Genomic DNA, 14114 nt, shown 5'->3' on the forward strand with positions numbered 1-14114 from the left:
TATCATACTGTGTTGGCATTATTTGTTTTCACACCTGACTCTGCCTGCATATCTTGGTATTTCTAGCATCTCACACGGCATTCGACAGATAAACACAGACTGAGTAGAAAATAGGGGTCAGGGCTGATGTGGGGCAGTATTTACTGAGCATCTCAACCAGCTGTGTAGTTTTCAGAAGGGGTGCTGTAGCACACCCCTTATTATATCTGGTTTCAGGCTTGACTGTCTTGTCCTTAGTCTCCTGTGGCACCCAGAGGTTCCCTCTTTCATGCAGAGAAATTTGTTGGCCTGAACCTCTAGGAGAAAGCTCATAGTCTTCTCAGACCTTTGCAAGAACTTAAAGGCTTGTGTTACCAATTCACATCTGAGAGTCCACCCTGAGTGTGGGTTATTGAACTAACGTATCATTTGACCACCTTCCCAGCAAATGTCTTAGACCTCATAAAAATCAGAACATGTCCTGTAAATATTCATTTGCTTAATGCATATATTTAAGATCTATTATTCATATACCTATATCAACCATAACTTTAACATTCAATAATGCACTAACATAGAGAAACACTTAATGAATATATTTTTTAGAAGATTTTATTATTTTTAAGTCATCCTTACACCCAACTTGGGGCTGAGGCTCACAACCTCGAGGTCAAGAGTCGCACACTCCACTGTCTGAACCAGCCAGGTGCCCCAAGAACTGCTTAAAGGATACTTTTGGTAATAAAATGAGAAGAGGTTAGATATTGTTATTGCCACATTTCACTTTGTTGTGATTATGAAGGAGACAAGCAGTACCTATCTCCTCTGAAGTGTCTGATTACGCTTCTTTGGAGAGCACCTAACTCAACATTAAAATAGATGCTAAATAAATGGCTCTGCATTTTCCTGCCAAAGCCATTTACCATATCTCTAATGGTGATTAAGTCAGACATCATATCCATTACTCCAACATCCCTTTAGCGCTCAAGTTCTGTGATGCCACAGAATCAAGAATAAATCTTGGCACACTTACAGAGCATGCTCAGAAGCTTCCCACGCTGGCAAGAATCTGCTGCTTGGTGCTTTTCTATGGATCTTGTCTCTTGGCATCTATTTATGGGGATGATTTATCGAAGTAAGGCCTAAGTAAAAGTGTCTTTATGGCAGATCATAGAAAAAAAATCATGCTTGTTTGGTTTGTGCTATTTATTTAGGTCTCCATTTCTCAGCGGGTGAGGGCTTTGCTTCAACCACTTTAAGCCCTGTCAACACCAAAGGAGTTCTCCTCCAGATTTTATCAGCAAAGTTTCTGATTTGCTCCTTGCTACCAGGAGATGGGAGTAGTCTCTGAGTTCTTCAGAATTCTCCTGCTGTGTCTTCTCAAGCACTGTTCAGAGGTAGTGACTGGTGAGGTGGGGTTGAGTTTGTAAAACATGCTGCTCAGGTTCCTTTCCAAATTCATGGTCTTAGGCAGCTATGGCAGAGAGCTTCATTTGCTGATTCTGAGAAGAACAATGTCCTTATTCTCAAAGCCAAGAGATTGCTACTTCAATAGACAAAGGCAAAACAAAGCAAAAGGTAACCTTTTTGATGTTGTGGAAATTAGCTATTTACTTTTCATGTTGGTTCATGGCAAAACAGGAAGGAGCCTGAAAAAAACACCTTAGATTTAACATCACAAATTTAAATGAGGTTTTAGAGAGAAATTAAAGGAAGGGAAGGAGTTTGCTTCACAGTCCAGTGGGTCAGATACATAACTTTTGTATTCTTTTGTATTCTCAACCGCACAATGTACTCCCCAAAATCCACAATATTCTAAGAGTTCAAAACAAGACAAGGAATTCAAAAACTTACTAAATCATAAAATCCATTTGAATCTAGAGAGATCTTAAAGAGCATTGTGAAATGAGTTAAGGAAATCTAACTCAAAACTGGAAGGGGGAAGCCATGCTGGGATGGTCACACACATGCTACTCATTGTAGCTTGCTTAGTTCCACAGGAAGAAGGAAGATTTCCTATCAACCCTGGTAACTGCCCTAAACTGCAGCCAATGAGAGGACCCTTCACTTCCAACACCTACAGCCAGTGAGAAGCCACCACCACTACGAACTCTCATTTCTGCACCAGTGAAATTCTGTTCTAAACAACCTCTTCCAACTTCCTCCTCTCCTCCATGAAAGGACACTCTCCTCCTTTGTTCTCTGTACTTGGAATGTGCTTGGAGAAACCACGCTCCAGACTGGAAATGAGTCTCTCTCTCTCCTGATTGGCACCGGAGCTACACTCCAGTGTTCAAACCCACAACCATTAAACATCCCCTGCCTCAGCGTCCTAAATCGTTCAAAGAGTGAAAGTCTCTGATAAACCGTAACAGGTTGATATGTCTAATGATCCGCTTCTGCTTAGGCGCTCTAGGAGATACCCATCCTTTTCTCCTTAGTTCTTCCACCCTTGTTGGTTTATTGGGTCAAGATTTCCTAGGAAAATATCATGCTGGAAGTTCTTTCTCCTGAAAGAGGGAAATGATTCTAGAATTTCACAGCAGCAACCAAAATTACCCACTAGGTAAATCTCAGGACACTCAACATCTTTTATTTGCTATGTCTCTGATCGCCCCTAGAGCTAATTCCAAGGATGCTAATCATTTGTCCCTGTAGGATCAGCTACCACCCTTCTGGGTAAATCCTCAACTGATATTGTCAGAATATACAGTGCATCTCTTATTAAGATACAAATAGATCCCCCAAAACCTCTCCCCATAATTAATCAATATCTGTTAATAAAGAGGCCCTTCAAGACATTAAGCCTATAATAAAACGGTAAGGGCCAGGGCCCCCTTATCCCCTGTATCAGTCCCTGCGACATTCTTATTTTTACCTGTGAAGAAACCAAATAGCTCGTCTGGGACTTCCAAGCCATAAACAATATTGTCAACCCCCACCATTCTATTTTTCCCAACCTTCACTTTATTTACCTCCATCACTACTGAGAGCAAATTTTTTTCATAATCGATTTATGTAGTGCTTTCCTTAGTATCCCAGTACTCACAGAAACGGTCCTTCCTGGTACCGAGGAATAAATGATCCAATTCTTTTTTTTTTTTTTAATTTTGTTACATAAATTAACCCATTTATTATAGGCTAGCAATGTTTCAAATGGCGGCTCTTCTACTGGTCTTTCATCTCCTTCAGTCTTCTGATGGCAGACTTTACTGTGACAGCAGAAGTGGTGTTGTAGGTCCAGGCGCCACCAGCGACGGTTTTCATGCAGGAGCCACAATGCCAGATCCCCACAGCTCGTCTTTTCATCTTGGTTTTGCCACAGAAGGAGCAAGTGTACTTGGCGTGCTGGCTTATCTCAATCTTCTTCACCATCTTCCTGAGGGAGGCACCATATTTGCCCACGATTCCGACCTTCTTGGTGCGTTTAGCCATGTCGCCTCAAACTAGGTCTGAGCCCCGAGAGCTAAATGATCCAATTCTTGATCAGCAATCTTTTTGAAGAAAGATCTCTTTCAAATGGGGGAAATGTGAAAATGTGTTAAGGAAACTTAATACAAAATTGGAGCCAGGAGGCCATGAAGGGGGTAATTCTCATGCTCATGGCACCTGTCACAGCTTCCAAAACCCAGCAAGAAAAAGGGAGAATTCCTCTCCCTGCCCAACCTAGAGCGAATGACAGGCCACCACTAGTTCCAGTGCCTGCAACCAATGAGAAGCTGCCACCACTCCAAACTTCTCTTTCTCCAATAAACTTTTGTTCAAAACAACACCTTCAAATTCTTCCTTTTCTTTATAAATGGACACTTTCCTTTTTTGTTCTCATAGGCAAGTGGTTGCCTTAGTTTGCTTGTCCTGAATGGCAATTCCTCTGTTATTCCTAAATAAACTAGATTTCTCTTTTAAAAGATTGACAGAACGTAGCCCAATCAGCTCAACTGGAGATGAGAAATCAGCTTCTATCCAATTTCACCTAAGTATAGAATTTAACCATGTTTAACGTGTTCCTGCTGAGAGGAAGGCTGTTGATACTACTGGTCATTTTTCCCACAGCACCTTCATCCTTAAAAACATAATAGGACATTGTGGCATACAGTCTCGACCTTTATTTCTTCTCGTTAAAAATCCACCCACCACAATACAGTTTTGAATGTACACATAGTTCTTGGCCTTTCATTTGTTATTATATGTCAGTTTTTTATGATGTTTAAAAAAAGTAGGGAGCTATAGATTGTGTTAGGTATAGGCATAAGCATAAGCATTAAAATATATTTTGGTACTGGGTTACTATTGTAGGAAGTACACAGGTCAAGTAAGCTTTAAAGTGTCTATTTTTGTTTGGAGGATAAACAAATCCTTCTCAAATAAGACATAATGATGGATAGGATTAAGAAAACTCTATTAGCACCTGCAGTAACTATCTGAAGAGAATCTTTAGCCTTAGGCTAGACATCCCCTGAGAATGGGGAGTGGCTGGCTTATTTTCCTTGGCTTGTGAAGAGCCCCACTTGGAACTCTCTGTGAGGTGAGAGGAGCGCACTATCATGCATGCCATGTATTTCCATAGGAAGCAAAAAACAATTGCAGACTTGCACTTCTACCCTCCTGGGGATTATGCTAGACTACACCCAGAGAGCAAGACATAAATACATGCCTATGATGAGGTGACAGCTGGTCTCTGCAGCAGAAATGCACAATCACTGATGGGAAAGTTCAATTGTGGGTACTCCAGGAACAGGATTAAAGTCTGTTTTCAGTTAGGAGCCTTCATAAAAGTGTACTCCATCTGTGTTTACTACATGCAGCTGCACCTCTCTCAACGTGCTTAATGAACTTTCTCTTCTTTGTGAACACTGACTTACACTCAAAGCTAGTCTTAAGTAACTATTATGAGCAAAATACTTGTATAAGACAGCATAGACCAATACATGTGTGTGCTCCTCCTCCATTGACTGAAAGGGTCTACATACTTCATACTCATGCACCAAGCTATCTCATCAAATTCCAGAAAATAAATCTAAACTGTGAAATGAGAAACTGCTAAAAGGAAAAAAAGAAGTAACTATTTCCAACTATTCTGGTCATATCTCATTATGTTCATGTATTAAAATTTAGGCAATAGTCTAAATATACTTGAATTTCACATTTAATGAGATCAGTTCAATTTGGCATTTAACAATTATTGTAAAATGTTTCATTTTTATTTAATTCAGCTATAAGCAATATATTTTTCAAACTGACCTCATTACTGGTGGAATACATTTACACACACACACCTATATATATAACTTACTAGCAATATCGGTCAACTCTGAACTTCTTCACATACTATTACTTTGTTGTTGTTCATTTTCTGTTCACTCCCACAGAATTACTCTATTGGCACCAACTTTTCCCATCTAATAGAGAAGTAGTGTTATTTAAAAATAAGTAAGTTCTAGGTAGATGTTATAATAGTGTTAAGTACATTTTATGAATTCTTATAATTAGAATCGCCACAAAATTTTCTCTACTGAAAGTTGTTACAATAAATGTCAAGTCAAATGCAGTTTTTCTTTAGAATTTTAAAGAGAGTTAACCAGATGAGAATTACAACTCCTATGAAAATCCATATTCTATAAAATGGAGACTCCAGCTGCAAAAATTCCTCAACTCAAAATCCTAAATTTTTTTTTTAAAAATGATTAAATAAGTAGGGCTAGTATATTATATAATGTGGATATATATTTTAATGAAACAGCATACCATTCACATACATTTCACAATCATCCATATTTTTATTAAATATTGCCCCATCAATACTGATTTAACCAAATTAATGTCTGCAGACTATACATAACCTTTCCCCTTAGATGACCTCATATCATTATTAAAATTTAAAAATAAGAATTTTAACAGAATTACCCCCAACCTAATATCTAAATAATGTTTCATTTTAATAACTAATAATGTTAAAATAAGTTCCCTTTCTAAGCTCAAGTTCCAGTCAAAGAATACTAGCTCCAAACTAGAACCTGAAAAAGCTGACAGTGAGTATATAAATATATTTGTATCCTTGTGCTTAGAAATAATAGAACTGTGTGCATATGATTGATATTCTTTGATGAAAGTTCCACTTTTAAAAAATTTGTCTTGAAGCATTGTATTTTGGTACATTCTCCTTCAATGCTTTTACGGATCACTTTCCAGAGGATATGAAAGAGTTGACCTCTACTTATCAAAGTTCAGCTTCACAAAGTTGCCATATAATATAGGTTTCACTGCCATAAACTTTGGCTGTGGGGAAAAAAAATCATGGCTCACCTTTCCATTTCCTCTGCTAACAAAACAGAAGGAATTATCCAATATCAAAAAATATATTTGCTTTGATTTAAGCCATTAGTCTTATTAGACTGAGGGAGTGCGGGGATAAGTCGCACACTGAGAGATTCCTCCTAACACACTGAGAGATTCTGAGAGCTCTCAGCTTCTCACCAGGGTTGTTGTTCTGTTTCTACCAGGACTATATGTTCCAGTCCACTTAATCTTTTGGCTTGTGACTCACATACTCCAACTCACACCTACAAGTTCTGGTTTCCTCCTTACATGGCTCCCTCAATGCTGAAGTCTTTATATTATAGGAAGGCCTGGGTTCACCTTCTGGCTTCAACACCTCAGTGTATTTTCCTACCTAGCACATCACCCTGCAAACACTATCTGGTTTCTTTCTAAATGAGCAACTCTGATATGACACTTTTAAAAATATCTTAAAACTTTAACATCTCTTGGTAAGCCATGTACCTATCAGATTTCTGATGGTTCCTGTTCTCTTAAAAGATCCCTTGATTTCTTCTGCTTAGACCTTATCCTGTTAGTGGTACTAATTATTCATGCGTCATCAGAAACTGATAGCTGTGTGACATTTCTTCTTATTTTGGTCATCATAACACTCTACCGGTCTTTTCATTTACCGGTATAGTTGACATCTATGAACATTGATCTAAGATTTATTCCTCTTGAAGAATTCACCAATTCTTTCACTCAACTCCATACAAATGATCTTAAAACTGTCTTACTCCCATAATCCCAGCGATTACTAGATCTTAAATATCTGGACATGGTATAAGAATTTTGAACTCTGAATATCTAAACTAAAACTTAACAATTTGATACCCCACATTGGCTTGCCTTCCTGTTATTCCAGTTTCTGTCAATAGCGCAATGATACTTGTCTCCTATTTGTTAATCTTCTAGTGAAGCGTCAGGTCCCACTCAGTGCAAGACAAGGCCAGATCTGGGCCATGCGCTAGAACCCTCCATCCTCCCACTGTGCATAGTTCATAAAATAAGCTCACCTATCTTAGAATCCAAAGCCATGGCAAGCTCCAATGTTTGAGCCCTTGAATGGTGACAGGAATCCAACAAATGAACAAAGCGGAACAAATGGGAATCCAGAGAAACATTGCTGTGAATTCCAATCAAGAAGACATTTTGAAAGGTCTGCCCATGGTTATTAATGAACTATGTACTGATTTCAGGTCTAATGATACAGCTCCGGCCTCTAAAAGACAACCAAGGTTTGAGGTCTAGACTCAGCTCTTGCACACACCATCAAAAATTTAAATGGGGGAGAGGGGGGCACCTGGGTGGCTCAGTGGGTTAAAGCCTCTGCCTTCGGCTCAGGTCATGATTTCAGGGTCCTGGGATCGAGCCCTGCATCGGGCTCTCTGCTCAGTGGGGAGCCTGCTTCCTCCTTTCTCCCTGCCTGCCTCTCTGACTACTTGTAATCTCTATCAAATAAATAAATAAAATCTTAAAAAAAAAAATTTAAACAGGGACCAGCAGAGCCTAATCCTAGTATCTGGTACATCCTCAGGAGATGGAGTATTTTGGTGTAGGGGTTCAGGTATAACAGGCTCATTATGAGGATTCAGGGAACCCACAATGGTAAGCCACACATGTGAACTATGTTGAGGCCTGGATCAGCTTAAGCTTCATGCAATGGTTTGAGATACCAAAAGGAACCCAGTATCTGCACAGAAACATTTCATTTCCCAAATATTTGAATAGTGAGAAATTCCTAAAATAAAAGCCCCCCTATCTAAGGAATGTCAGAGAGGTCAAGGCTGCCTAGTGGTTCTCACTTTACATGAAGCCTGTGGATCCACAGCTCACTGATGGTGGTTGTGAGAAACTAAGGCAAGAGATCCCTTGAAAAGGAGGTTAAGCTTACACTCGGAAGTCATGGAACAACGTTCAAAGTCAAAACATTCATGACAGGGCAATGACCCTCCAGTCCTAGCTGCATGATAGAATCACCTGGAGAGTCTTTGAAAAACACCAATCCTGGAGTCTTCATTCAGACCAATTGTATCCACAATTGTGGAGTGGAGCCCACACTTTGGTATTTTCTCAAGGCTTATAGCTCTCAGATTTAGCAAATGAAAGCATAAGATGCTCAGTTAAATTTAAATTTCAATAAAAAACAAATACATTTTTTAGCATAACTATGGTCCATACAATATTCTTATACTAAAAAATTATTGATTGTTTATCTGAAGTTTTATTTTAACTGGTGCCTTATATTTTCTCTGGCAACCTATGTGACTCTAATGTGCAGTCAAGGGTTGGTAACAAGTGCGTTAGGGTTAGCTTGCTAGGGTGCTATCCCTTGAATTTGCAAAGTTCGTCTTAGTGGAAAGTGAATTCTGTCACCACATTCAGACTCCTCTTTCAGGTCTGGGGAACCAGAGATTCATTCACCAAACTATCAGTGTGTGTTGAGGACATGCTAAGATTTGACAATAAATAAAATCTTTCATACTTGCACATATATTCCATTAAAATAAGAAACACCTTTTAAAAAATAATTACCTAGATAGTAATTGATCACATTGACATTCTTATCATTATTTCTTTTAAGAAAAGTCCATTTGGAACATGACTTATAGGAAAACAACTCTTTAAATAGAACTATCAAAGGTACCTTATTAAAAATAAATTTTTTAGATATTGGATTAAAGCTTCCTTCATCTATAGGTTTTCCGGCGCTGAAAGCTAGTTCCAGTGTTGAATGATGCCTCCCTCCTGCTCTCCACTTTCATTTTTGGTAGTGTTAGAAGCTCTCAAGCCATGTGGTTCCTTAGGAGATTCAAAGCACACTTTTTAGTATTTTTTAAAGTTGGTTTTAAAATGTTGAACAGGGTGAGATCAAGGGACAAAGGGCTGAGTATTTTATAGTACTGCAATATCACAGCCGATATCTCACAGCATCACAAATAGTTTGTTACTAACAATGCACAAGGTATGGAAATCTGTAAGCCTTTTATTTTCTTTTCCAAATCAGAGTGGTATGTTGATTTTTCATAATACTATAACTTGCACTAACTCATCTCTAGGTGTGTTTAAGATTTTATTTATTTATTTATTTGACAGGGAGAGAGAACACAAGAAGGGGAAGTGACAGGCAGAGAGAGAAGTAGGCTCCCCACTTAGCAAGGAGACCGAAGTGGGACTTGATCCCAGGACCCTGAGATCATGAGTTGAACTGAGGGCAGACACTTAACCAACTGAGCCACCTAGGTGCCCTGTCAGGTGTTTTTTTCTTGAGTGAGACAGATGGGGTGGACCTGTGGCCAGTCTGCTGTGCTATGCACAGCCCTGCCCGCACCCATGTATACAAGTCTAAGGATAGCAACCGTCATCTTCCATGCATGCTGTAGCAGAGCACATACTGAAAACCACAGCTCTAGATTCCTATCAATCCATTCATTAATACACATTGAGTCTTGTGTTTTAATTACTTACAACTTCAACCTTCCGTTATCCAGTTTATATGTCTCTGAATTTCCCAATTTCCCACTAGACATAGATTTCAATTGCAGAAATCAATCTAAGTCATGGCATTCCCACATCCCATGAGAAAAGGGATGAGTTTAGCATGACATTTTCTTGATGAATGCAAGCTACAATTTTTTGTTAGTGTTGATATGTTAGCAAACCCCTACTTTCACTCCCAGATGGTGCTATATACTAAATATTCTTAACTACCAGTTAGTTTCCAATTTTTCATTAAATTCTCTTGCAAATGTCTCAGTAAGGATGAGATAAAATGAGCAGAAGAGTCTCTTTTTATTTTAAAACTGTGTTTTAGTATGGCACAAGAAGAAAATTTTCTGGTTGTTTTCCATGAGTTCTTCTGTGGGGTGTCAGCCCCGTGGGATGGTACATGAATAAGCTTTAACGGGACGGCATTATTTGAGGTTCTATGAGGTGTCAGGATAGTTTGGAATGGGATCTGAGGCAGCGTTTGGCATGTAATAGAATCCACTAATTAAAAACAGTTTTTCAGTAATGCTTAAAGTTGGGTATATTTGGTTAAACAAAAAAATAAGGCACATTTTAAGGTCTGTAATTTTAAAGTAGATGCTGAGGATTTCACTCTCGAGAGCAAGATACAGTAATATTTGTTTCCTACAGTCACTAATGCTCTTCCCTCCAAAGGTACTTCTACACTGATATAAACAATAAAAATAATAGTTATACATTATGCAGGGGAATATGTTTTAGAGCACATATCAGAGTCTGCACTTGAAGTAAGTTTTTTCTCAGCTTTAGTTTTTTTTTTTTTATAGTTGCATTTCTTTTTTTTTTTTATTAATTTTTTATTTTTTATAAACATATATTTTTATCCCCAGGGGTACAGGTCTGTGAATCACCAGGTTAAAGCAGAAGAAAGACTACTGTTAAGTGGTTTATTTAAAGAAACGGTCACTGTGTTCCCACTAATACTCATCGTAATCTAAACCCCTCAAGCACTGGTACTACCCTCCCAGTAACAACAGCTTCATCATGTTCTGGGGCTCTTATTCATCAGGGGCCACCTGAGCTGATGGATGACCTCTGTGGAGAGAAGCCATAAGTCCCAGCTGGTTCCCTTTTGTCTATCAGTGGTGTTCACCGGCTGTGTTCTTAAGTACCCATGTGCTCTCTCTGACACGCAGGTCTCATAGGTCTCAAGTTAGCAAATTCCAGAGGATGGACCATTTATGCAGAGGCTTGCATGTTTGCAAATAGCCTGATGAGCTCTGCCCAGGCCTGGGTGTCTACCTCGGGCCTTTTAAAACCCAGTAGGAAACCACCAATTATTCAGAGAATATCATCAGTGATACAAAATTTCAAGCGATCTCTGACTTGAGATAAGCAAAGTATTAACAATAAAAACCTAGAATATTCAATAGTCTATAACACTCATATTTTGAGAAGTTGATTTTAATGATCATGAAAGTCATAAGCAGTGGTTTCTAAATTTAATTAAAGCAAGATTAACCAAACCAAATTTCTAAGGGTTAGGAGTATTGAGGTGAAGAAGGCCCTGTGAGGTATGCCTATCTTCAAGGAGTCAGAGTCCTACTCCTTTCACACTAAGACTTTATGGTGAAAGGGCCAGATACAAGCTGTTCTGCACTGCTCGGCAGGGTACTGTGCTTCAAGTCATAAAAAGTCCTGGAGAAAACAGGCTCTTCAAACCTATAAAATGTTAACTCCCAGGTGGGATCATCTCCAACAAAATTGAACCCAGCATCCTGGGTTCTAGTTCTATTTCTGCTTACCAGCTGTGTGTCCCTGAGGAAGGCATTTCATATCTCAAAGACTATATTTTTCTCTGCCAAATGGACATACTTTCTACTAGATCCAAAGATTACTAGGAGGCTAAGATATGGGGACAAATGTGGAAGTGTTTTTGGAAAAAGAAAAACAACTTAAACACTACGATTTAGTCTTCCTCAAACAAGCATTCTCAAGTGTCTGCACAAATGGTGTTTGCTCTGAATCCTCTCTTTACTGGCAAAGGAGACATTTCTGTGCATTTCTACATCTAGACTGTCACCATTGCTGAAATAGAAGGTGTCCAAGCATGACCCTGATGCTTGGAAGAACAGTCTCCCTCTTACATAAGAGTTCACACAAAGCCGCCACTGGTATTACATGAGAGAGGGGGAGTTCCCCACCCCAAGAGTCAGGACACGCTTAACTGTCAGAAATCCCCTGGGGAGGTCATTAAGGACCAGCATGGATGGCCAGGTGGTGCAGAGTTTCCCAGCCAGTACCATTTAAAGGTCGTATTCCATATTTAGGACCAAGGATAGGCTGGCCAATGTGCCCTGAGCTACCATTCAGTCCAGAACTTTGTGTTTTTTATTCGTCTTCAAAACACAAATAAGTCATGGCCACTCCCACTTGAACCCAAAAGGAAGAATGAATTTCTTTTTTAGTGAAAAGTAACAAAAACCAAAACCACCATGAGATGCTACCCATCAGGATGGCTACTATCAAAAACAAAAACAAAGAAAAAAACAAAAAACAGTGTCGGTGAGGATGTGGAGAAATTGGAACCCTTGAGCACTGTTGGTGGAAATGTAAAATGGTGCAGCTACTGTGGAATGATATAGCAGCGAAAAACAAAAATACATACATATATAAACAAACAAACATAGCATTGCCATATGATCCAGCAATTCCATTTCTGGGTTTATACCAAAATAACCAAAATAACTAAAAGCAAAGAACCATCTGTATATTCGTGTTCACAGCATTATTCATAATAACCAAAAGGAGGAAACAACTCAAGGATCTATTGACAGGTGAATGGATAAACAAAGTGTGGTATTTACATAGAGCCTTAGAAAGGAAGGAAGTTCTGACACAGGCCACAATATGGATGGACTCTGAAAACATGCACAGTGAAATAAGCCCATTGCAAACAAATAGTGTATGATTCCACATAAGCAAGGTACCTAAGAGAGTCAAATTCATAGAAATGGAAAACAGAAGGATGTTTACCAGGAGCTGGAGGAGAGAATGGGGAGTTAGTATTCAATGGGTACAAAGCTTTAGTTTTGCAAGATGAGAAAGTCCTAGAGATGGATGGTGGTGACGATAGCCCAGCAGTGTAAATATTCTTTGAAGCCACAGAGCTGTACATGTAAAGATAGTTAAGATGGTCTATTTTAAACTATATTTTGCCATAATTTTTTAAGTCATTGAAGCTAATATATGTTTTGTTTTGGGGGACTTTCTGGAGAGAAAGTAGGCTAACCAGACAATTGTGGACAGAGAAAAGTGCCATGTTAAGGTTTCCTGGCTACATGAAAGGCTGAGCACAGAAGATTTTATCTGCTAAGACGAAAAGGAGTACATCCCTAAAGGGCATCTGAGTCAAAGCTTTCTGATGACTTTCAAGAATGAGCTGGTCCTGCTTCAGGTGTCCAGTCTGTAGGTGAGGATCAAAATCACAAACAAATACCTGTTTGTCTCTGGTTCACCTTTGCAGAAATACTTGTTCTCTTTCCATTTCTGAAAGAGGTACATATTTGCACCATATGGAAAATGAAGGTGTTTTCCCTGCCAGAGAAGGAGATGAAATGTTTGCACAGTAGAAGAACTCAGAGCATGTGTGAAACTAAAGTTCTTTGGAAAATCCAAGATTTATGGAACCTTTTCTCTGCTAGGCAGGAACCCATGGTTTGTTACACACCCACCGGCCAGGTTCTCAAGACTGCTGCCACTGTGAATTTTTGAGTCTTCACACCACACACAAAGCTCTCTTTTCCCCAGTTCCCTTTCCTCAAAAAACCTCCAATAAATACTTCTTTGTAAATGCACAAGAATAACAAAAATGAAAGATTCTGCATATGCACTGTTGATAAGTGCATTGGTTAAGCTAGATAATTATCTCTTTCTTTATTTCTTTTTCTCTTCCCTAAAGAATTTGAGGTTACTAACATGTGGTTATAACATTTTAAAAACAGGATTTAGTACCATGGTCAACAATTTTAAATGACAACAATTTTTATGGACCCTAGGTCGGTGGAGTTTTCATATACATTGAAGCTGGTGGAGGTGAAGTTTTCAAGGCATCATAATCAAAACATGAATTATCTCTTCTTTGGTTTTTCTTTTACTTTTTAGGTTGAAAATAGACTATCAAATACTAGCAAGGATCAGAATGTGTGTAAGTGTGATCCTATTGGGATAAATCCTTTAAAGCCTTTGCATATATACTGATATGTACATAAAAACTTCTGAAAGAAATCACAAGAAATGATTAACAGTGTTTACTGTGAAGAGAGAAACTTGAATTGGGACCACAGAGT

At 38.8% G+C, this 14114-nt stretch overlaps 1 pseudogene across 1 annotated transcript; it reads right to left on the reverse strand.

Annotated features, from left to right (window-relative positions):
- Positions 1 to 3111: 3111 nt before the first annotated feature.
- LOC309864682 (large ribosomal subunit protein eL43 pseudogene) lies at positions 3112 to 3443 on the reverse strand (annotated as a pseudogene). The gene has a single exon. The product of its transcript is annotated as a large ribosomal subunit protein eL43 pseudogene (transcript).
- Between the last annotated feature and the right edge of the window lie 10671 nt (positions 3444 to 14114).

The sequence above is a fragment of the Mustela nivalis genome (assembly GCF_964662115.1).
Source record: "Mustela nivalis genome assembly, chromosome: 5".
Taxonomy (NCBI): Eukaryota; Metazoa; Chordata; class Mammalia; order Carnivora; family Mustelidae; genus Mustela; species Mustela nivalis.